Genomic DNA, 22,142 nt, shown 5'->3' with positions numbered 1-22,142 from the left:
CTCTCTCTCTGCCCCCCTCCTCCATATTTCAGCACTCTAATAGCCTTTAGCACTATGTAAAAGTACAGCCTATGGAGAGGCTGCCATCTATAACATCTAAGTTCTCATCAGTGGCTGCACAGGAATATCTTTTAATGGAGACATGGTGCGTGAACTGATTTGAATTTAATTCAAATGGGAGGTTCCCTCTGTTCATCAGTCAGGCCTGGTATACACTACGGGGTTGGGTCAAATTTAGCCACGTTAGGTCGATTTAACCACACAACCAACCCCATTCCGTCGACCTAAAGGACTCTTAAAATTGACTTCTGTACTCCTTCCCAGCTAGGGAGTAGCGCTAAAATTGACTTTGCTGGGTCGAATTTGGGGTAGTGAGGATGCAAATCAACGGTATTGGCCTCCAGGAGCTATCCCAGAGTGCTCCATTGTGACCGCTCTGGACAGCACTTTGAATTCCGATGCACTAGCCAGCTATACAGGAAAAGCTCTGGGAACTTTTGAATTTCATTGCCTGTTTGGTCAGCGTGGCAAACTTAGTAGCACAGGTGACCATGCAGTCCCCCAGAATCATAGAGCATAGAATGTTTCTACGCTCCCCCTATCATCTCCATCCCTGCGGTTATCGCAGATTAGAAGGCGAAAAAAAACGCACTTGCAATGACATGTTTTCCAAGCTCATGCAGTCCTCCCGCATTGATGGGGCACAGCTTAATGCATGGAGGCATGCAGTGGCAGAGGCCAGGAAAGGACATGATGAAGCGTCTGTGTGGGGGAGCAAACGGACATGATGATGAAGCATCTGTTGGAGCTGCAGAAAAGGGAACAAGAGCACAAACCCCTGCTGTATCCACTGTATAACCACCTACCCTCATCTCCATGTTTCATAGCATCCTCACCCAGACACCCAAGAACGTGTGGGGGGGGGCAGAGGGAGGAGGGAGGGAAGCTCCGAGCACCCAGCCACTCCACTGCAGAGGATGGCCAAAGCAACAGAAGGCTGTCATTCAAAAAAATTGATTTTTAGTGTGGCTACAATAAGCACTGTGGCCTTGTCCTTCCCTCTTCCCCCACCCCACCCGGGCTACCTTGTCCGTTATCTTTTCTTTTAATTAATAAAGAAAGAATGCATGGTTTCACAATAATAGTTACTTTATTTCGAAGTGGGGGAGGTTGGTTGGCTTACAGGGAATTAAAATCAACAAAGGGAGTGGGTTTGCATCAAGGAGAAACATACACAATTGTCACACTGAAGCCTGGCCAGTCATGAAACTGGTTTTCAAAGCCTCTCTGATATGCAGCACGTCTTGCTGTGCTCTTCTAATTGCTCTGGTGTCTGGCGCAAAACAATTGTCTGCTGTTGCTTTCATGGCAGGAGAGGCGACTGACAAAATGTACTCCAAACCACCCATGGCAATGTTTTTTGCCCTATCAGGCATTGGGAGCTTAACCCAGAATTTCAATGGGTGGCAGAGACTGCGGGAACTGTGGGATAGCTACCTACAATGCACCGCTCTGTATATCGATGCTAGGCAAGGTACTGAGGATGCACTCTCCCAACTTAATGTGCTTAGTGTGGACATATGCAATCAACTGTATAAAATCAATTTCTAAAAATCGACTTCTATAAAATCGACCTAATTTCCTAGTGTAGACATACCCTAGGTCAGTAGGTTTTATAACTCACCATTGTAAGCATGTTGAAATCAACTGTCTGAAACCAAACAGAAAGCAACAAACAAAAGAAAAGAAAAATCTCTCTGACACAAGCGGCCTCCCACTGCCTACACACAAACTCATACAGAATCTGGTTAAGTAAGCAATCTTCAGGTGTCAGCAATATATTTTTAGAAGAAAATTAAGGCAATTACATTTTGAGAGACATAATTTTTATATTACAAAGCAGCTAGACTCTTCAACTGTGATTGGTGTCCCATTGGGCCAGGCGCTGGGCAAACACGCAATGAGACCATCACTAACTTGAAAAAACTTAAATAGACAAAAAGAGGGAGGAGAAGGAAAGGAACCGAGAGGCAGAGTGACTTATCCAAAGTCAGTCACTTTGCCTCTACATTAAGTGTTCCTTTGGATTCATTTGGCAAGATTCCAATCTATCTTTGTGGCTATCGTTTTACCTGCAAACCGTAGAGCTAAAGTTTCTTGGCTGTTTTTTCCCCTCTGTCACACTTATGCTGTTGATGAGGGAATTGCTTCCAGGTTGGCTGGGAGCCAGCAGCCAAGCATCTGCAGAAAGCCTAAGAGCTATTGAATTAAATGATAAAAAGTTAAAATATAATAGTAATTATATTATTTATAATATATACCCCCTCAAATTAAAAAGGTTACTACTTACCAAACTTTTGATATATACATGGAATGTTTAATGGCCTGCAATGGTATAATTATCAAAATTTGTTATCATTAGTAAAAGTACACTGCCTTCATAGATTGGTGTTTTGTCTGACTTTAGTGAGGAAAGAAAGATGTACGCCTTCTGATTTCACCACTGCAGTTTATGGGACATCTGACTTTTTGCCTCATCACTCGTAATGCTTTTATCTCTTGACCTTTACACTCTTAAAGCAAAAAGATTTTCATAATCCCACTGAGCCCAAAACTTTACTTTCCTCCATAGAACCAGACTCGGCAACAGTAGAGGAAAGTGCCATTTTTCTTCTTGAGCTAAAAGGCTTTAGAATACGGGGAAGACATTCTAGTATTGTATGTGTAAGCTGATGCAGTTTCCACCCTGCTCCCAAAACAGTTCACTCCCACTGAGTCTTGTACATGCACTGGGATTTTTCTACTCGAACAACAAAACTAAACCTCAGCTCATCTTCCACCTGAGCTTTGCTGCCTCTAAGGTTTTTCCCTGAAGGATTCCTATGCCCCTGGATTCTTCTCTATCAGAGAGAGGCTCAAATACTTTTATGCTCCTGAACTGGAACTAATAGGACCCACCTAGACTGGCCCTGAGGGTGCATCAGCAGAATAAATGCATCTCTGTACAATCAGATCACCTGACACCCTGTCAAAATAGCATGTTAACAGCCATAAGGTCAGAAAGGATAATAAAGTTAGTGTTTGGCATTTACTTTTCCTGCTCAGCTTGAAAAGGTTTCTGTTTCCACTGTACCCATCCAATTTTCTTTGGGTCAAATTCTCCCATCTTTTACTTCATTGCAAATCCTGAGTAACTCCAAATCTACAGAGTGGAGTTTTTAGGGTTTACACTGGAGTAAATGATGGCAGCATTTGACTCTTGGAATGGAAAATCTTCTTTTTCATTCTTTATAAGCTGGGATAAAAAGCAATGCCATTTGCCCAAAGGCATGGTCTCAGCTGAAGCTGATCATGAACACATTATATATACTGGTGAGGAAGAGAAGGGAGACAATGCTACAGTGATTCCAAACAGGATGTAATTATCAAGGAGCCCTGAGTAAATGTAGCCTGCATTACATTTGTAAAAAAAAGTTATTGATTATCTATCCTTACTGACTGTTTTCTTTGCATACAGATAAGAAAAAAGGGATAAAGAATCAATAGAATGTAGGTGACATCCATATGAAATTATTTTTCTTCTAGCATTTTGACTTAGTAAGCCCTACAAAGGCTTTAGAGAAAAAATGTACATTTAATATACTGGAGGCTAGCTAACTAAAACTCTCCGTTAAACTCCTTCCCCATACTCTACAACCTACATATTTCTAGAGCAGATAAATTCTCACAAACCTAGTTTATTGACAATACATTATTCTCTAAAGAAAACAGCTGGATATGTGGCTAGTCCCTAACAGATTCAGGCCAAGAATAATGTTGGTGAAGATGCAATTAGTCCCCAGGTGACGTTGGTCTATATCATTCTAATCAGCATCATCTGGTGGTTATTCCATCCCATGAAATTCACCTTCAGAAGTTGCCCTTAAAAAGTTTCTTGTTTTGCATTATTTCACTATTTCTCTGATTCTGTAGTAAACTAATGGGTTCTAGAGAAGTCATTGAAGAACTGGGGCTTGGATAACATTAATTCTGTATTTCCAGAATTCTTTATGCTCTCCAAGATTTTCTGCCCCTTGCATGTGTGCACTACAGTAGAGTCTTTAATTACATGATCACAAAGAATTTTTTCAAAGGCCCCTCCTTCCGTAAATGCACAGGAAGGACCAATAAGGTGGCAGAATTAAGGTTGCAACTGGCATCCCTGAATTTTTTTTGAGTACTTGACGTTTGCAACTTAAATAAAAAACTTTGTATTTAATATATTCTCTAATTTCAATTTGCTCAGCAAACACTCAGTCTGAACTGAATAGTTTTTTCCATGATGTACTTGACAATGTTAGTATTTTTCCCCTTAATTGTCTCAGCATTTACAAATAGAATTTTTTTATATATATTTTTAATCAGCTACAGAGCTACTAAAACTGTAATTCCACCTGGTTCATACACAGCACTTTATCACTCTTCTCATTTAAAAACATCTTGGGGTGATTTACAAAAAATATCTAGAGACTATTAAAGGGAAAAAAATGAAAATTTAACAATCGAGACTTTGTTATTGTACTGATTCATTCAGAGAGAGGCCCCGAAAGAGAGGAAAGGTTGCAAGTATTTTACAAGAAATTTGATAGAAATTCTGCACCAAGTTGTTATCCACAATTTCTGTGGCAGGTTAATGCTTGATTTTACATTTTAGTTTCTGCAACAGTGCAGAATGAATCAAAGATTCTTTTAAAACAGAGCTTTCTGGATTAGAATTAATACAATCTGCAGCATTGTGTTACTTGCTTTAGCATTTAATTCAGCAACAAAACTGGTCACAGTTTTGTTAATGTATTCACCCTGCCATGGGAATTTCAATGAATAGAAAAATTCAGCCTGGACCATACTTAATTACACTGCAGCACTCATCTGTTAGGGCCTGGGAAAACCAAAGGGTTTCAGAGCTAGGGGAGGGAACTGGAGAGTTTGTGGGGCACAAGATTAGTAGTTGTTTGGTCTTTTTTCATCACTGGAGTGGGAAAGTAATCTGGTAATCAGGTACAATGGTACAGAATGTCATTATGGGAATGAAGGCCAAATAAATAGCTAACCTAAATAGCAGGTGAGAATGGGTTGAAATATAGCATTGTTACAAGGGAGAATTTTGCAGCTCAAATTAAGGACCTGGGATCAGGGGCAATTAGGGATTTTATGTGGAAGGAGAAAGAAATATTTCCTCCTGATTCTTATTGTTTATACCCCACCTCTTAGCTGAGGAGTAGCAGTCCTGGCCGCTTTCCCATGTCATAAAGCTTGTCATATCTGTTAACAAAACAACTGAGAATAAGCTATAGCACTCAAAAGGGATCCAGATTTAGAGATAATGTTTTACTCTCTCCAACCTGCGAAAGACAAAGAAAAAAAATCTGATTTTGTTGGCATTTAGAAAGAGACAAATCACCATTACATCTCAGATTCAAAATACTGTATAAAGCAAATGGAGTTAAAAAATACAATGTTCTTTCTTCCTTGTTCCTGCAACCCACTTCTTTCCCTTTTCTCTTCCTATTCTTTTATTTCTTATGGTATTTTTGCTTTGGTTCTATTTACTCCACTTCATGAAACAAGAAGCAGAGGACAGTCAGTGGCACCAAAAGGCAACAATTGTAAAGCTGATACAAGCAAATGACTTATTTTACACCACGCCTAAATTTTGACGAACATTTGAGCTCATTGCCACAGGACACGTTTGAGGTGCTATTTCTACAGATAATAGAAGAAATGTGTCCCTGTGCAGAAAACCACCACATGATTTATATACCATTTAAGTCCTACTTAAACATTATTTTACAGATTTAAGTGGGACAGTGGGCTTACCTGTTTTTCCAAGATATTTCTTTTTCATCTGTTCTCTCTCTCATGTCTTTTTACACTCAGTGCTCTTTTGCACCTTTTTTGTTCTTTCTTCCTCCTCCATCTCAATTCATTGTTTGTCCTCTCTCCCCTCAATGTCTACCTACCCTTTATCCTATTTCTTTCTATTTTGCTTCCTTCTCCCCACCCTGGTCTTCTTGGAGTGGAAGTTGTATACTGGAGCATGCTTACTTTCCAACCATGGATGACACATGTGTTTTTGAAGAGGAACCAGGTGACTGAATGTCACCAACCATCTAAATATTAATAATTAGAGAAACCTGGGTTTCTTTTCCTCCCTCTGTTCCCTCCCTGACCCCGGCATCTTCCTTGCAGGTGGAGGTTTCTAACATGATTGCATTCCCTCTTCCGATTCCTACAAGCATCTCCAGGATGGGAAGGAACATAACTGTACCTCTTCCCTTGTCACTGGTGCTTTCTTTCTTTCATAGGGTAAAAACAAGGTTGGCACACAGTTGGTGCTTCTCCTTTCCCTCTTGTCAGCCATTCCTGTCCACAGCATGGTAGATGAGTGTATCAATCTACCTGCTTTACCAGCTCTTCCTGCTGACACACTGAAGATGCTAAGAGCACAGTAAATAAAGCTGTCTCCTTACAGCCTCGTGCATTCAACAGCTGAAGGAAATTTCTACAGTTGTGACTATTTCTATAGCCATAAAAATCAAGGAACTCACAGAGCATTGATTGTCACTGGTGAATTCCATTCCACATTTTCTAAGCTATCCCATCATGCCCTCACTACACATTACATCAGTGAGCCAAATCCATGGAAAATATTTTTTCTCCTGATTCATAAATTAAGATAATAGATGGGGTTTTGTTCTGGATAATGATACTGTTATAATGCGACATATATATCCTTTCTCAGCAAAACATCCCAGCAACAGCTCTTGGGCCTGAGACTGCTTATGATGAAGCCAATGAGTTTTCCCATCAACTTTAGAGGGAATCAGGCCCTTATTCCTGCCTAAAAACTAACTAGAGTTGCACTGTCAAAAAACAACCCTAATATCTAATTAAGATAGGCAAGACATACAAAATGGTCTTCAAAGGGCAAATTTACCTCCATGTAATCCATTTCATAGGATCCTTTTAAGGTTCATAGAATCATAGAATATCAGGGTTGGAAGGGACCTTGGGAGGTCATCTAGTCCAACCCCCTGCTCAAAGCAGGACCAATTCCCAACTAAATCATCCCAACCAGGGCTTTGTCAAGCCTGATATTAAAAACCTCTAAGGAAGGAGATTCTACCACCTCCCTAGGTAACCCATTCCAGTGCTTCACCACCCTCCTAGGGAAAAAGTTTTTCCTAATATCAAACCTAAATCTTCCCCACTGCAACTTGAGAACGTGACTCCTTGTTCTGCCATCAGCTACCACTGAGAGCAGTCTAGATCCATCCTCTTTGGAACCCCCTTTCAAGTAGTTGAAAGCAGCTATCAAATCCTCCCTCATTCTTCTCGACTGCAGACTAAACAATCCCAGTTCCCTCAGCCTCTCCTCATAAGTCATGTGCTCCAACCCCCTAATCATTTTTGTTGCCCTCCGCTGGACGCTTTCCAATTTTTCCACATCCTTCTTGTAGTGTGGGGCCCAAAACTGGACACAGTACTCCAGATGAGGCCTCACCAATGTTGAATAGAGGGGAATGATCACATCCCTCAATCTGCTGAAAATGCCCCTACTTATATAGCCCAAAATGCCATTAGCTGTCTTGGCAACAAGGGCACACTGTTGACTCATATCCGGCTTCTCGTCCACTGTAACCCCTAGGTCCTTTTCTGCAGAACTGCTTCCTAGCCATTCGGTCCCTAGTCTGTAACAGTGCATGGGATTCTTCAATCCTAAGTGCAGGACTCTGCACTTGTCATTGTTGAACCTCATCAGGTTTCTTTTGGTCTAATCCTCTAACTTGTCTAGGTCTTTCTGTATCCTGACCTTACCCTCTAGCGTATCTACCACTCCTCCCAGTTTAGTGTCATCTGCAAACTTGCTGAGGGTGCAGTCCATGCCATTCTCCAGATCATTAATGAAGATTCATAATGTGGAGTCAACTGCTTAATCCAACACACAACTAGAACAGCACAAATGAATTTTCCTGGCCAATGTACCTGCGACAAAGCTGGTGTGATGCATTTCAATAGTGAATGCAGGGCCCTTCTTACCATAGTTGTACAATTCTTTGAAATCACCTCACTGTTAACATTCAAGGTCCTAGGAATACACTTCTGTAGTCTTCTGTCAGATTCTGTGTCTAATTTTAATCATTCAGCCAGAAAGCTGTATTCAAAATGTCAGCAGTATACATTTAAATGCAAATTAATTAGTTTTAAAAACGCTTTGTTCCAGTGAAGCAATAAAGGGAATATTTGTTAAAGATTAAAAGAAGACTGAACAGCAGGTGGTCAAAATATTGATCATCCTGTTTGTTGATAGATTAAGAACTATTAAATGGTTACTTCTACTGCATCCTAGTTATGCAGACACTCTTTTAGGCTGTATGATAAATTGATCCTAAATGGATACCTGATGAAAGACTTAGGAACACAATCAATTTACTGTAGTTAAAAGTATGTGGGATTGCTTTAAAATAGCCTTCAGTTCATTAATACTTCTCTCAGAGTTGATTGTAATAAAACCCTAGTCTTAACATACTCTTAAGATTCACATGTATGGCAACAGTCTATTTGTTATGTAATAACATAAAGTGCCATCTACTGACACACACAAGGGACTCCCAGGAAATCTTGTGTCTCTGTACAGGAATGTGAGAGTGGATAGGGACCATTCCAGTTTCCTAATGTTGCCTGCAAATGTACAATACCTTCTACTATGTGAACCAGTTTAGGGGTGGGACTCTTATCTAGCATGATTTGTACTGTCAAGTAGTATTAACTATTTTAAAGAGTTAATATTTAGCTGGATTTTTTTCCCCAAAGATATGACAACTGCAGCCCTTTATTTTTCAATGCAATCAGTATCCAGGAAGCATGTCAGCAAGTAAAGTTTATAAAGGTTTTAATTGTCACTACCTATTAGCCTTGGGATAATATTGCAAACCAACTGTGAATTGAACATTTTTTTGAGTTATTGCCCTTTTTATGTGCACGTTGCACAAATATTCTATCAAACACCTGTGCTGGCAGGAATGGGCACAGAAAAAAGAATTTTAAGCCTGGTTGGAGAATATTTCCAGAAGGCAAGTTTGGAATTTGTAAATGCAAGTTTTTACAAAGGGAAGCTGATTTGAAGCGTCACATTCATGCAATCAGGAAATGAAAACTTAGCGTGTGACATTGTCAGTCTAATCAAAACTAATCAACACAGCTCAAATTTTGAATATGCACAATGAATTGTAAACTATCTACAAATCAGAGGGTTTGAAAATTTTTGAACTTCAAAACCACATAGGCCTGTTTGAAAGTCTCCCACAAAGAATTATCTGCAAAGCAGTAAATGTGAGAAAATCACTACAGACAGTTTGCTCACCAAAGATTAATTTCACTTGATGTTTACTTTTTTTAATAATTATCTGCATAGCAGTAGTTATTATAGACTGTTGCCTACAATATATTGCATCTATGCAATCATTATTGCTGTCAGTTCTTCTCTTCAGTATCTGGGAAAACCAAATTATCTTAAATATTAAATTGGATTAATCAGTAGGAACCATTTTAAGCACTAAAAAAAAAATTCAGCTCTGATTATTTTAAGTAGCTGAAACCATGAAGGACTGTTATTAATCAGCTGATATAGATAATGCATAGTCCTAACCCAATCCCAATATACCAGTATACTATAGATCATGGGGCATAGCTAATGGTTTTATGTAACCCTTCTGCCCATCAGAGTTAGCAGCAACAATGGCCGGGTTCAGTATCGAGGGGTTCCTTTTCAATAACACAACTCAAAACCAGCTCGAGCCCCAACCCAGTGACCTGGCACAATTAGATACCACCCCCCGGCTGCCTCTAAGAGGCAATACTTCCCCTCTCACAAGCACAGAGTCTGAGTATAGCAAAAGCCTTTTAATAAGGGAGGGAAACAATGCGGCATTATGTGGGGAAACACCACAAACAGGATTCATAACACAAACCATGAGCAAAAGACCCACCCTCAAGTAAGTTTGGCAGTGTCCTTTTCCCCTCAGGGTCTTAAGTCCAGCAACCAAACAGTCACCCCACCCACTGTTTCTGCCCTTGGTCAGTGCAGGTCCAGAGAGGTTCTCGAGTACAGCCACCCAACAGTCACCCCACCCACTGTTTCTGCCCTTGGTCAGTGCAGGTCCAGAGAGGTTCTTGAGTCCAGCCACTCAACAGTCACCCCACCCCACAATTTCTGTCCTGGGTCACTGCAGCCCCAGAGTTCAGAAATTCATCTGTAGAGTTTGCCTCCCAGCCTGAGTGGAAGTGAGGGACGTATGGGGACAATTTACATGCTTCGCTGCTCGAATCAATGGCCAATTGCCATGCCTCTTCATGGGGTTCTACTGCAATCTTCACCACCAGCCGCACCTCTCTGCCAACCGTCCTGCTTGCCGCTCACCAACAGATCTTCACACCCCACCCCTACTTAACATAGCTCTCAATGATTTCAGCTGTTATTAGGGGAGCCTCAGTGGGGGTACACTCAGAACCACTAACTCAGAGTAGGTCTAACACTTAGACCTAGGAATCAGTGATTTCAGCTCTGCAGCACGTAACAAGACTCTCAACAGAGTGAAAATTAGCTCCGTTATTACACCATGGAGAGGTCAAAGTGGTGTTTAGAGCCCTGGGGTTGGGGGCCATACTACCAGATACACATACCTGTCCCCAGCTTCTCTCCATTGGGCTTTGGAACTCATGTTCCTTGCCTGGCGAGTGCTACTTAGTTGAGGCCAAGTCCCTCCGTCATAAAATGCCAAGTACCGTTCTACTGTCCTTGATTCACATAACCAGGATAACAACACTTATTACTCCTGTCCCAATAACAAAGAGACTGGGGATCCCACAGCAGCCAAAGTGACCATTTGGGCAAGCAGTCCATCACTCTAGGCAAAGTGGGTGTGCCTATGCAACCGAGATCAGCCCCTGAAGTCCTTCTCTACAGCTTACCACCAGATGTCAGGGTAGAGCTCATTCTGACTCTGCTTACATCTATATTGCTGCTTACTGCTTATATTGCTTACTGTAATATCTGAGTACCTTCCATGAAAAAAAATTGATAGCAGTAAGAAAGTACCTCATGGTCTTCAAAAAATCTCTTACTCTTAACTTTGATATAAAAAGATTGCTGATGACCTGGGGTTCTGTTTGGTTCTGGTTGGTTTACTTTTTACTGGTTTTATGGGGGAGGTGGACATGCATTTGCATAGATGGGAGGGTCAATGTCTTTTGGTTGACTTGCATAGATGGGAATCTCACTGCTGAGCATGTCATTCTTGCTGTGGTGGAAAGGATTTTTGGAACAAAAAATTTGCAGCATTTCCCAAAGATGGGAAGACTCTAGGTTGATCTAATCTCCTTTGGAAGGTTGTCCCATAGCCAGAATCTCCCTGATCAAGAACATTTTCTCCTCATCAGTCATGTGGTTTTGATTCTCTTACATTAGAAAATCAGGAGAGTAAAACACACACATGCCTGACAGGCCCAAACATGAGGTGCCCATATGCATGTGAGTCTTGGGTTTGGGGATCATCCCACAGGTTTAGCTATATAAATGACTGAAGAGGAAAGTGAAGAAGAGGTGATTTCTGAGTTGTAGATATTCATGAAGACCAGCTGGCTGAAAAGGAGATGCAATGGAAGAACCAAACTGTGTCATGCACATAAGAGTTCGTGCAAAGAATTTTTAAGACACTTCTATAATCTCTAATCCTGAGGCCATCTGACAGCAGACTAATCCTTGCTGAAAATCAGAGCAGCTTCTGGACTGCTCTAACTTGCCCTGGTTGCCAACTGCCCCAAGGGACTAATCTGTCATTTGGGGCTCACAAGGACAGTAAATCATCCCAGGGTGCCCCCTTTCCTTCAAATACATCCTCTGTGTTGGGGTGAGGAATAGAGAGGAGGATGTAGGAGCTGCTATTGTGACTCTACACTACCCAATGTCTGTTAAACTGTCTTTACAGCTGCTTTGCACCACCGGTGCTGCTCAAACCAGAGTGGGTATGAAGAAGATAATCAGGAAATGGGCCATTTCCTGAAGGATACTGAGCATCCTTATCTCCCACTGAATGAATAAGGAAGTCAGTGAGTTCTCAATACACTGCAGGATCAGGCATTACTGTATGGGCATAGGGGTGGAACACAGAGAACATGGGACATAGCATAGGAAACCACTTGGACATAGTGAAAAATCAGAAACATTGTGATTAATTTGATTACATTGCAAACATTCAGGATAATACAGTACCTCTGTATGCTTTCAGTCTTCATGCTTCATTCTTGTTTTAAGCCCGGGCAGACAATAATGCCAAAACATTATATTTTTAGGATAAATGTATTTCAGATGCAATAATGTTTAGGTGACTCATTAATTTCACTTTCCTTTTTTTCCAGCTCTTTCAACAAAATGTTGTTAACCATTTTTTTCCCTTAAGCATTGCAGTTCAGGAATGGAGGACAAGAGAATAAATGACCTTTAGTCTCATAAAAATCTAGTCTAGGTTTTGTTTCAGGGCTAGATAGCAGTTCTGCCACAAGTCCTGTGTGTGGAGTGGTTCATTGGTGCATTGCCCCAGAAGCAGTGCTGGAAAGGAACTGTACCTCTCCCTCCTCCCCCATTCGTCTAAGCTTGGGGAGTGAAAGGGGGAAGTAGTCTACTGGTCCATACCAGTTGCAAGTTACTACACATGCATATACCCACACACACACACCTCCCCACCACTACCCCAATTCTACTTTGTCAGTTCTAGGGAGAGACCAGCAGGCACATAGCAGGTCTTACTTTCCCTTATGCCCCTGTGCAGGCACATAGGCTGGGCAACAATCTAGCCTTTAATATTTTGTTTACAACTGAGAATCTGCCTACCAGTCATATATACATGAATAGCAATAATGGCTATTTCAGACAATTTTTCCTTCAAACATACATACACAGCTTCCATTAAAAGCAATCAGAATTACACACCATACATGAGGGCAAAATTTGTTTCTATTTGTGTACCAAAGTTCTTCCATTATCTATTTATAACAGCAATCTAATTTCATTCACATAGATCCAAAATGATACAGGAACTTTTTTTCTCCCTCTGTCTCCTACACAGTATTAAACTGATATTATGCCTGTCAAGTACAGAATGCTTGTTTCACCTCATACCAGTTCCAGTATGTGCAGTGGGAGTATCAAGCTGTTGGCCACAGTAAAGTGTACTTTCCACTTTCATTTACTCTCTTTTGCAAGCGGACTTGATCAGTTAGAACAGAACTGAAGCTCATAAGCGCATATATGGGTAATTCAAAGTAAGCAAACAGAGTGGTGTGATGAACATTAGTATGTTTGTTCTCATGTTTAAAAAAAATGCATGCAGAGTATCTCTATTTTAGTAGTGAATAATCCCTTTTAATTAGAAAAATTCAAACTACCTGCCCTCACTTTCAATTGTCTGCACAGCTCTGCCCTTTTCAGGTCCTATATTCTGGAAATTCCACCTCCCATCATTCTCCTCCTGTGTCCTTCTCCCACAAGTGTCCCTATGCTTTCCATGCTGCTCCTCAGTCTGGCGTGAGCTCTCAGAATCTGCATGCCATGCCACATTCTCTACCTTTTCAACAGTAGTTCTAATTGAAGCCCTGTTACAGTAATTTAGCCTTGCGGTTACAAAGTTGTGAGTCACTATAGCTAGGTCTACTTCAGAGTGGAATGGTGCCAGTCTTTCTGGGAGACACCCCTGGTGACAAAAGAATAAGAAGTAGCCAACACAGGTTTTACCTTGTTTTTGCTGTGGCTCCTGTTAGAAGTTGGAGGGGAGCCTGCATATTTGTGAGACGGAGGCACCCACATTTGTAGGTTCCACAGCTGATTTGGTCAAAACAGTTCAAGCAGATAGTTGCTGTCTGGTAGCTGTCTACTGCAGACGGAAGAGTTGGTAAAGTGGCTCTAATTGTCAGAAGATCTTTTCCAGGCCTTTTCTGCAGAAAAAAAAGCTCTCCTGCATCAGCTTCTGCTACTCAGAGGTAGAATAGAAATGGTTCTTTCAACTCAGTCTCCCTGCAACTGGAACAGGTGGAATAGAGTTGGGATAGGGTGGCAGAGCACAGCTGTTGGTTCCATGATTTTGAACATCTTTTTGTGACACTAAATGTAGAGAAAGGTGAACAAGAACACAAGAATGGATAATAAAACCACCTGCTTAATTCTTCACTCTGGATTTGCCATTATCAATCTTAGGGCAGGTGTTAATTACTTGGAGGGAAGAAATGAGACAGATACATTCCTGTAGAGCCATGTGGATAAACTGAAAGCTTAATCAACATGAACCTTCTACAGAGGCCTTGTCAGTCTCTCTTAGGGCCTGACAAGAAGCACAAAGAAACCAAATTGAAAACAGTCTCTTCATGGACTCCAATAAATAAATAAATACATGAGTTTTCATTTACAAGCTGCTTTTTTCTCCCTCCTCCTAAACGTCAAGTAGAAATTGTGGAGCAGGTTGTGGTGACTCAGCAAGATGCACTGCATGCTAATCAATTTGTCAATGGGCTCTAGGATAACCATTTCCCCCTTTTTTCCCCCATACCAGGGTGAGTCACAGTCTCTATAAAGGTAACAATCAGTTACCCATTTAACTACAAACATTTGGTATTTCTAAATACTCAGTTGCAGAGCAGATTGTCCTTGATTGCCCAAGACACAGATACCATCGTTCTTTTTTTTTTTTCCTGGTTTGTCATTTTTGAAAGCATTCATACCTCTGACTGCTAATGCAGCAGCCTCCAGAGATGTCCAACAGCATTACCTTTTGCTGCTGGGCACTTTAAAGATTAATAGTGCATGGCATGCTGTAAAATTGCTATCTGTCAAAAAAAATTAATAATCCTTCCGAGTCTCTATCAGGCATTGCATTTCTGAAGGAAAAAAAAAATCTAAAACCTAGCCTCTGATTTCCAAACAACAATTAAATGCCTAATACCCAAACCAAACTTCACAGGATTTTTAAAAAGATTCCTCACAATAATAGGATTTTTCTGATCAGCACATAAATTGCCAGTCATTAAAGAGCCGCAGGTACAGTGGTAAAATACCCATTTCTATCCACTGGCACAGAAAAACAAACTTGTTCTGTGCCAAGTTTGTCCTTGTTTTCAAAGCAAATGTTTCTATTATCACTTCCTCACAATCATGTTTTGTATCATCTGTACAGATGGAGTCAGCTCCTCAGCGGGTTCCATGAGAGTTAATGGAGCTATGCGGATGTATACTAGCTGAGAACCTGGCTCCTAATATAAAATTGTCTACTATGCATTGGTTAAAGTGTGGGAGATTCCCAAATCCAGAACTAGCCTTGTATATTTGTGTTTTGTCTCTACCTTTCATATTAGTTTGAGTGCTTTTGTAATTATTTTACTACACTGTATAATACTCATTTCACCATTTGCTTTAATATATTAAATATAAATCAGCCAGTTCATGTGCTGTACACTGATCACTAAAAAAGCAAAGGGAGATAGATTTATGCTATGCGCAAAGTTGAAACAGGCTTTGACCGTTTTCTCTACATTTCATTTTGCACCTGATATGCAGCCATGATGGTGAGCTGCTCCACAGACAAAAATAAAAAGCAACTGGTTGCTTTAACAGTTAAGTGAACAGCTAATCAGTCAATGTACAACACTACCATAGTAATGTGATGTCAGTGTATCTTGTCCTTCAAATAGCACCAACCTTACAGCATCGCCCTTTTTAACACAGGTCTGTTGAGAAAATGTGGTTTACTGCACTGCACGGTATGGGAGAGAGTAAGCAGTTTTCTTTAGAGAATAAGGGATGTTTAAGCCTGAACTTTTGTTTCCTTTTTCATCTTCATATCTTCTTCTGCACTGTCCCTTACACACTGAACAGCCTCCACTTTCTTATCCAGGTAACTCATTCAAAACCCATGCTCCTTCCAATAAGTCTTTTAACCATGACTTAATCTAGATTTCACCAGCATCTCCAGCTTGTATCCCCATCTGATACACCAGGTGTGTTTAGATTGTTTTCTTTGAATTCCAATTACATTAGAAGCTCCTTGGGGTAGGGACTATATTGAAATGTACCAAGCACAGTATCTACATGCAATACATGAAAATGGCTATAGGATATAGACTATTTATTATAGATTATGACTTGCCAATATCCCCATCATCAAAACACCAGCTAGAGAAGCCTTGACAGTTTAAAGGCAAAGCAGTTGAGCACAGATAGTAATTTCCCTAAGGTTCTTACACTTAAACCAATCTCAGCACTTCTGTATTAAACTGCCAACCAGAGTCACCAAACACCATACATAGTGAATCAAGATGGGAACCAACTGTTAGCATAATGTCTGCACCACACCCATGTAATGAATTAATGCAGTTGTTATCCCTGTGTTCCCTCTGTCAGTTTGGTGTGTCCACTTGTCTCTTGTTTTGTACGTACATCAGGGCAACAACACAGGTCACTTACCAGCCAATGCATCCCTTCGTGGCCAGGTGTAGCATTTCTGTGACTCTGACTCAGTTTGCCCAACCAGACAGCTGTTTGGCCCTGCAATGGTCAGCCTAGTCTCAGGCCTCCAGCCCTCTGGCCAGGTCATTTATAATCTCACCCTTTTCAGGGTAAAGGTCATTGACCCCAGCCTGAGCTCTATAACCTTTTTCCTCTCTTCCTCAGGGAAGCTATCCAATTCTCTTTTCTGGGGATGGTAAGGGAGCTCAGCCCATTTCTTCAGCTGGGTTCCAGCCCAGGGATGCCGTTTAAACAGTTAAGACCTGCTTCTTACAATCCTTTGCTGCTTCCCAGGGTTATTTCCTACCTCTGCCAGTCCAAAGGCATCTTTTCCAAGATTAGGTCCTCTAGTCCCCTTTGGAAGTGTGACTACTAATGAGGCCCCCCTGTCAGTCTGCTGCTGAGAAACCTTCTCTTGGTAGTTCCCAGGCTTTCTGGCAGCCAATCCCTGTGTCTGATCTGAAATCTTCTTCTATTAGATGTGGATGGCCAAGCAATTAGCTGCAGCTGAGGAGGTAGCTAGCCAACCTCTTAACCCCTGTGAGACTTTGGCAGAAGAGGAGCCACAGGCAGGGATCATCTTTTCATGTTTTTTTTACACGGCATAGCAAAACAGGGCCCTGGTCCATAACTGAGCTCCCCACGATGCTACCATAATACAATGAATAATTTATCCTGTGTATTAAAGATGTTAGATGTTGCAAATACAAACATTTTCTAGAATATCAGGGTTGGAAGGGACCTCAGGAGGTCATCTAGTCCAACCTCCTGCTCAAAGCAGGACCAATCGCCAGCTAAATTATCCCAGCCAGGGCTTTGTCAAGCCTGACCTTAAAAACCGCTAAGGAAGGAGATTCCACCACCTCCCTAGGTTACCCATTCCAGTGCTTCACCATCCTTCTAGTGAAAAAGTTTTTCCTAATAGCCAACCTTAATCTCCCCCACTGCAACTTGAGACCATTACACCTTGTTCTGTCACCTGGTACCACTGAGAACAGTCTAGATCAATGTTTCCCAAACTTGGGACTACGCTTGTGTAGGGCAAGCCCCTGGTGGGCTGGGCCAGTTTGTTTACCTGCTGAGTCTAGAGGTCCGGCCAATCGCAGCTCCCACTGGCCGCGGTTCGCTGCTCCAGGCCAATGGGAGCTGCTGGAAGTGGCGGCCAGTATGTCCCTCGGCCCACGCCGCTTCCAGCAGCTCCCATTGGCCTGGAGCAACGAACTGCAGCCAGTGGAAGCCACGATTGGCCAGACCTGCAGACGCAGAAGTAAACAAACCGCCCCGGCCCGCCAGGGGTTTTCCCTGCACAAGCAGCATCCCAAGTTTGGAAAACACTGGTCTAGATCCATCCTCTCTGGAATCTCCTTTCAGGTAGTTGAAAGCAGCTATCAAATCCCCCCTCATTCTTTTCTTCTGCAAACTAAACAATCCCAGTTACCTCAGCCTCTCTTCTTAAGTCATGTGCTCCAGCCTCCTAATCATTTTTCTTGTCCACTGCTGGACTCCGTCTAATTTTTCCACATCCTTCTTGTGGTGTGGGACCCAAGCTGGTCACCTGCCATATTTACTATACTTTCTACACATGGGGATGGATTTTTCCTGCAACCTCAATAAGTATTCTTTAAACTACAGGCAGCTCTCCTGGACTCTTTTCCCCTTCATGTTATTCTCCCAGGGGATCCTGCCCATCAGTTCCCTGAGGGAGTCAAAGTCTGCTTTTCTGAAGTCCAGGGTCCATATTCTGCTGCTCTCCTTTCTTCCTTGTGTCAGGATCCTGAACTTGACCATCTCGTGGTCACTGCCTCCCAGGTTCCCATCCACTTTCACTTCCCCTACTAATGCTTTGCTGTTTGTGAGCAGCAGGTCAAGAAGAACTCTGCCCCAGTTGGTTCCTCCAGCACTTGTACCAGGAAATTGACCCCTACACTTTCCAAAAACTTCCTGGATTGTCTGTGCACTTCTGAATTGCTCTCCCAGCAGATATCAGGGTGATTGAAGTCTCCCACGAAAACCAGGGCTTGTGATCTAGTAACTTGTGTTAGTTGCCGGAAGAAAACCTTGTCCACCTCATCCCCCTGGTCTGGTGGTCTATAGCAGACTCCCATCATGACATCACCCTTATTGCTCACACTTCTAAACTTAACCCAGAGACTCTCAGGTTTTTCTCCAGTTTCGTACCGGGGCTCTGAGCAGTCATACTGCTTTTTACATACAACGCAACTCCTTCACCTTTTCTGCCCTGCCTGTCCTCCTGAACAGTTTATATCCATCCATGACAATACTCCAGTCATGCAAGTTATCCCAAGTCTCTGTTATTCCAATCACATCATACTTCCTTGACTGTGCCAGAACTTCCAGTTCTCCCTGCTTGTTTTCCAGGCTTCTTGCATTTGTGTATAGGCACTTAAGATAACTTGCTGATCGCCCCAGTTTCTCAGTATGAGACAGGCATCATCCCCTCTTGCGCTCTCCTGATCGTGCTTCCTCCCAGTATCCCATTTCCCCACTTACCTCTGGGCTTTGGTCTCCTTCCCCCGGTGACCCTAGTTTAAAGCCCTCCTCACTAGGTTAGTCAGCCTGCTTGCGAAGATGCTCTTCCCTCTTTTCGTTAAGTGGAGCCCGTCTCTGCCTAGCACTCCTCCTTCGTGGAACATCATCCTATGGTCAAAGAATCCAAAGCCTTCTCTCCGAGACCACACATATATTTCTCTGTCTGGTCATTGTGTATGGTCCACTTCACAATGGAAGTCTATTTCTATACTGAAATTGATGCTACTCAAGAGATTGCAGAATCTTCATGAGTAGATTAGGAATAGAAAGCAGCAGGCGGGGATCCTGTTTACAAGTAAAGACAATGGATTGTTGGAAGATATAAATGGGGGTGAGATATAAATGGGCAGTGATCTGAAGAGGAACTGTGGAGCAGGGGGTTACTATTCCTTTGGGAGCAGCAAAACTGTGTGTGTGTCCAGTGGAACAGGAGCTGGATACTCCAGGGGGACACGTGGAAGGCTCAGAAGTTGGAGTTTAACTATCGCTACTCTGCAGAAGCACAGAAGAGCCTGCATAGGCTGAAGGAAGAGTGCTTGTCTCATTTGTGGTCAGTGGAGTTGAGGAGCTGACCCCCAGAAGTCCCAAAAGAGGCTTCCTCACATGCATGGCAGGTAGTAGTGAGGTGCCTCATAATCCTGGGTGCTCCGGGAAGCATCCCAGGCAGTCAGTCACTAGGAGTTTAAGAGTGCAGGCATTCATCAATGTTTTGCAAACTTCCTCTGGGTCTCTAAACTCATCCTTCCTGCACTTACTCAAGTGAGAAGAGGAAATGAATGGAGATTAGCAATGCTTCTTTGGCACACTTACTCTGACCCTGCTAGGAAGTAAGATATATATCCCAGGATGAGAAACCTCCTTATTTTACCATTCAGATGAAAGTTTTCAAGAATCCTCTCAACCTCTTCAGAATAGAGTAATCTTTCATGGTGGAACATGGGTCCATTAGCATCATTCAAGGGCTCATTTCCTCTATAATATTCCAAGTTACTAGCTTTCAAATTTCTTCCAGCATGTCTGCATTGTTGGCCACACAACATACATTGCTCTGATCAAAACTGCTCCCAGTCTCAGCTTAAAAACCACCATTTGAAAAAGTTCTTGCATGTTTATTGTCAATTTTCTTATTCAGTGCTGCTAGAATTTGTAAAGATGTTCTTGGAGTCTAAGGTCTTGTTGAAGGCTTATCTTGACATTGATTATTATCTTTGAGTCACACTTTGAGATCCAGAAAAAAAATGGAAAAGGTTCAGAAGACATTTTATTGTTTCTTGTTATCATTAATAATATGAAAGTAGCCAAAACATTCTCTAGCTTTATATAAAACACTGGGATGAGTTGTTGGTTTTTGTTTGTATTGTAGTGGTATATTGTATAGGTTTGTGGAATTTCAGATAAATAGGGAAGACACACTTAATTGTTAGTCAAAATTATGTGCTGGTCAGGGAAAAACATATTCCACCACCACCACCCCAAACTACTGTAAATGTGTAATAAAATAAATAATGTTATACAGTCTAGCATGATATCCTTATTGATAAACTAGGCAAATACAATTTAGATGGGGCTACTATAAGGTGGGTGCATAACTGACTGGATAACCATACTCAGAGAGTAGTTATTAATGGCTCCCAATCCTGCTGGAAAGGTATAAAAAGTGGGGTTCCGCAGGGGTCTGTTTTGGGACTGGCTCTGTTCAATATCTTCATCAACGACTTAGATGTTGGCATAGAAAGTACTCTTATTAAGTTTGCAGACGATACCAAACTGGGAGGGATTGCAACTGCTTTGGAGGACAGGGTCAAAATTCAAAATGATCTGGACAAATTAGAGAAACGGTCTGAAGTAAACCGGATGAAGTTCAATAAAGACAAATGCAAAGTGCTCCACTTAGGAAGGAACAATCAGTTTCACACATACAGAATGGGAAGAGACTGTCTAGGAAGGAGTATGGCAGAAAGAGATCTAGGGGTCATAGTGGACCACAAGCTAAATATGAGTCAACAGTGTGATACTGTTGCAAAAAAAAACAAACATGATTCTGGGATGCATTAACAGGTGTGTTGTAAACAAGACACGAGAAGTCATTCTTCCGCTCTACTCTGCGCTGGTTAGGCCTCAACTGGAGTATTGTGTCCAGTTCTGGGCACCGCATTTCAAGAAAGATGTGGAGAAATTGGAGAGGGTCCAGAGAAGAGCAACAAGAATGATTAAAGGTCTTGAGAACATGACTTATGAAGGAAGGCTGAAAGAACTGGGTTTATTTAGTTTGGAAAAGAGAAGACTGAGAGGGGACATGATAGCAGTTTTCAGGTATCTAAAAGGGTGTCATCAGGAGGAGGGAGAAAACTTGTTCACCTTAGCCTCTAGCGATAGAACAAGAAGCAATGGGCTTAAACTGCAGCAAGGGAGATTTAGGTTGGACATTAGGAAAAAGTTCCTAACTGTCAGGGTAGTTAAACACTGGAATAAATTGCCTAGGGAGGTTGTGAAATCTCCATCTCCGGAGATATTTAAGAGTAGGTTAGATAAATGTCTATCAGGAATGGTCAGATAGTATTTGGTCCTGCCATGAGGTCAGGGGACTGGACTTGATGACCTCTCGAGGTCCCTTCCAGTCCTAGAGTCTATGAATCTATGAATCTATGAATCAGTGAATGTTTGACATTTATGGACATAATTTTCAACAAAAGTCTGCCAACTGTTTAGAAAAAGAAGAAAATTGCAGATACATATTTTAGAATGGCCAATACAATAGGAGATCAAAATAAGTTGATTTTTTTTTTAAAAATGTAATATACCTGAATAGGGAAAGAGGTTCAAACTCTGATGCTGTATTAAAATAAGCTAATATCTGGAAAATCCTGTGCAAGATTCATTCATGCAGTATTGCCAATTAAGATCTGAACTAAAATACTTCTGCTATTTTGAATGTTTAACAATTATTCAGGAGTCAAAGGTTTGGTTGGGTTTGTTGGGGGGTGGCAGGAGCAGAGGGTTTATG

The sequence above is a fragment of the Gopherus flavomarginatus genome, chromosome 2 (genome assembly GCF_025201925.1).
Source record: "Gopherus flavomarginatus isolate rGopFla2 chromosome 2, rGopFla2.mat.asm, whole genome shotgun sequence".
NCBI lineage: Eukaryota > Metazoa > Chordata > Testudines > Testudinidae > Gopherus > Gopherus flavomarginatus.
This window is presented reverse-complemented; position numbering follows the sequence as displayed.